Consider the following 4,135-nt stretch of genomic DNA (forward strand, 5'->3'; position numbering starts at 1 on the left):
ACATGTAAACCCCAGTTTAATGTACCACTTGAAACTAGCTGCAGTCAACAATCTGACCACTTCAGCCGAGGCGATGCGGCACTCCGTTACACTCAAAAGATCATACAAAAAAGCATGAAGGTGAGGACCTTGTTCCTCACTCAAAATTGACTACGATGAGAAATCAAATATGTCTGTCAAGTGTCTGATGTTTATAACCTCTCGTACACACTACCTCGTGCATTCAGAAATTGCACACAATTGAGAGACCTCTCTCTCTTCTCCAATCACCTCAGGGCATGCAGGTACCTATCAGGCTCTTTTGCAAACCTGAAAGTTCTACAAGTCCTCAACGTGCGCATTGACAGCTTCTGCGCCCCAATTACCTCCAAGCTGAGCAATAGCACACACATGGTTTACATGACCTATTATTCATTTCCTTCAGCGTTCAGATTCCTTAGGAAATGGTGTCATTCCTAGCATGCTCATAACCATCATCCTCCCTGTGTCTGTACGACACCCTGATCTTGTGCTTCTACCCTTTGCACTCCACCCTGAATCTCCTGCCTCTTTGAGAAGACCTCATCATAACCTCTGATAAATGATATATGCCATGGTAATATGAGCTTTCAACTCCGAAAGAGCCTCCATATCTGAAGGAGGAACCGAGGGCACATTCACAGACAGGCTCAACTCTCTCCGCCCAGTGCCTAGCACATCAAGGCTCCCGCTTTCCAAGGCTACATTGCTGATCGTGTCTGAGACGTATGACACATCTGGCTATTGCCCGTCGGGCACTATATCATAGACACCATGCTTAACATCATACTACATTTCTCAAAAGGGAAACTTGTTGCCTTGCTTTGCACATGCAGAGAAGACATTGCTCAATCCCACCCCGCCGAGAGAGAGAGAGAGAGAGAGAGAGAGAGAGAGAGAGAGAGAGAGAGAGAGAGAGAGAGAGAGAGAGAGAGAGAGAGAGAGAGAGAGAGAGAGAGAGTGGTTAGCTACAGACAAGGTCGACCATGTCGAGCACATCAGAGGGGGAGAGAGAACACCTGTAATTCCCTAGAGGTTGCAAGAAAGATGAGCTGAATTATTAAAAGAAGATTCAGCACATAAAGCCACACTTCTACTATTGGTAACATTTTTAACCACACTCAATAGCCCACTACCTCAAAAATTGAGAAGATAATAATGAGGGTATGCAAAGCTGTATCTTTATAGATCTTTTTAATGAGTGTATGCTTTACAACCAATCAATCAAAAAACAATACATTTTTTAAAAACAATTTCTCTTTTTTCATTAGAAACAGAAAGTTAATGCTAACAATGGTATGCCTTTTTTATATTATAGCTACTTACTATTCCCCACATGGCTAAAAAGACAGAACAATAGCCATTGTAAATTAAAATTCCAAATAATAATGGAAGATTCATTTAGCTAATGTTGTGGTCCATATATGCTTATCAGCTCCCATTTTACCTGCCCTTTCTCAATCTTCTCATTGCAACTCTTGCATGCTGCTCGTGAGCTCTTCGCGGCATCTGCAACTCCCTTTGCAGAATCTCCACCATCACTTGGGGCTGAATTTTCAATATAAGCACGAACTTTTTGCTGATCGTCCCATCGAAGATTATCAAGACCTTCAATGTCTTCCAGCCTAGATAGAAAGAAAATTACCATTGGAAAGATGTTGTTCATAGGCTCAATGCATTGTAAGACGCTATATGTTTTAGGGCAAAACTACTCCCCTGTTCATACTCACGAGCACGACACAGACAACATAGTTATCATACGATGACACGACTAACCTGTAGGTGCACGTAGGCAATCTCGTTAGCTTGTCAGGCTGAGACCAATCTACACATACGCACTTTTATGATGCATCAATCATTAACCCTGGCCCACTCTATCCCTAAACGCTCACAACACCGTTTACACTTCCAATGAACTCGGAATCGCATCAAACTTACTAGGCACCATCCTCTCACTAGGATATACTTACCTATAAGTCTAATCTCACCAGATTTGAACCCTAGTTATCTCGAATACAGTCGCGATAGACTAACAGGTCATAATCCAAAAGTGGGCGAAACTTAAGTTTATGAGTATCTATGTGTAGCTAATCTCTTTCTCATTCCATAAAGCACTTGATTACTGAAAACAGACACTGTTTGTGCTACTTACAAGCAAAACAAGCTCGAGGAAGGATCGATCGCGATCAGCACGAAATGGTGAATGCGTGGCGTGGGCGCGTAGCTCTCGGAGAGACTACCGCGATGGTGTGGTCACGTCGTGAATCCGGTGAGGGAGAAGCGCGTAGCGAAGAGGATAAGACACACTCACTCTCTCTCTCTCTCTCTCAGACTTGTACGACACAGAATTAATATTCAAATGTTATTCAAAAATGGTTCTAAGGTGACTTTTATACTTTAGTCACCTTAGCTCAAAAATGTACATGGGGTTCTCTTACTCCTTATTACAAAGTGGGAACAAATCCGAGTCCTGACTAACTGATTAATCTTTACATAACCCAGACGAATGGATCAAAATGATAAGACGTTTTTGACATAAAATGGGAATTTGATATGCTTTACAAGATGGGCTCATTACAACAGTTGGACCAATGGGGCTCCAACACTCCCCCCCTCCTAATTCATGTCTACCACGACATGATCGTCTTTGTCTTCATTGTTGTTGTCGTCTTTCTTGGTTGATTTGATGTAGAAACGCATCATATCGCATAGACTCGCTTGCCATTAATGGGCCAAAATTTTTTGACTTGTACATGAAGAAGCCTGTGTAAAATGCTTCTTCGAAGGTTTGTAGATGGTAGCTTGGCAGAAACATTAGCCGTCTGAAATAGGCATACAATACTGGCTCTGTAGGTGGTCCACTTAGATCGTATGACAGCTTTGAGATGCTTCTTTCGGTATTCATATACTCTGACGTCCAGCTTTGTGAGAAGACTGTGAGACACGCCAAAAAGGTTCGAGCTATTTTACATAGCATCTTGCAGGATAGGTCGGGAGAGCCTCCGAATTCTGCGATGGCGCCCTGAAGGGTTTTCACCATGTAAGAACCGGATATTCTCTCTCCCTCTGCTGGCCCTGGCAATACTGGATAATTTAGCCATGTCGGATTTCTTCTCTGTAGTGCTTTATGTTGGCTGTAGGTGTATGTTCGCGTAGTTGGGCAAAAAGTTCTGTCATTCCTCAGCTCAGACGGTGCGTTGACTAAGTGGATCAGGTTATTAGGATGATCCAAGAGCCATTGACGCCTCCACTTTGGCTGGCTCTCTACTATTCTGTTTTGCTGTTCTCGATCCTGTACTTCTCCTTCGAACACTGGCACTTGTGCTTCTTTTTCGAGCTGCCGTTGATGTGTTAGAGTTTCAAATTTCAGCAGAGCATATGGTAACATAGGGGCATTCCATTCCTTCCGTAGCTCTGCTGCTGTTTTGCCTGATCTGGAGAGCCCTTGTAGAAACTTCTTTTCTAGTTGCATTGCCTTGTACAATATCATCTTTGATTGTTTTTCCATCTGCTCGGCTAGCCTCTGCTCTTCCAATCTCGTGACTGAATCTTCTTCTATTTCTTGGTCTTTGGAGCCAGTCTGATCAGTCTGTGTATCTAGGCCCTCCTGTTCATCTGATTCTTCCTTGTACTCCTCTTGACCCCCATATACTTCGGCGAGTCCAGCCAAATTCGTTGTTGCTTGCTCCAGGTGCACTCGTACCTGTCCTTGGTGTTGCCTTGCAGTTTGTAGACTTGCGATTTGCGCAGCCATTGTTCTACTATTGATTTGTAGAGCTTGAAATTCCATTTATTTTTGATCTGCAGACTCCTCTAACTGTTTTACCCTGATGTGCAAGTTTTCATTTTCTTCCCTGAGTGATTTGGAAACAATCTTTCCATTTCACTGTCAGGAGCTGGTCCTTGTTGTTGTTCACTTTGTAAGTCGTAAATTTACCTTTGTAGTTGATCCTCTTCTCTAAGCGCACTTTCTGCTATCATTAAGCGTTGTTTTCTTTCCAACTCCAGCTCCCTCTTCAGTGCAGCCACTTCTTCTTCTGGGTGGACTACCGGTGTTGTTGGTAACGGCGTTTTTTGCTTCCTTGCTCGTTCGATTTCCCTTGCTTGTATATCTGTT

The 4,135-nt window shown here is 43.2% G+C and overlaps 1 pseudogene; it reads right to left on the reverse strand.

The window, feature by feature from the left end:
• Positions 1-514: 514 nt before the first annotated feature.
• LOC147425408 (uncharacterized) lies at positions 515-3,406 on the reverse strand (annotated as a pseudogene).
• Positions 3,407-4,135: the final 729 nt, after the last annotated feature.

The sequence above is a fragment of the Adiantum capillus-veneris genome, chromosome 25 (genome assembly GCF_014529385.1).
Source record: "Adiantum capillus-veneris isolate H3 chromosome 25, ASM1452938v2, whole genome shotgun sequence".
NCBI classification, from domain to species: domain Eukaryota; kingdom Viridiplantae; phylum Streptophyta; class Polypodiopsida; order Polypodiales; family Pteridaceae; genus Adiantum; species Adiantum capillus-veneris.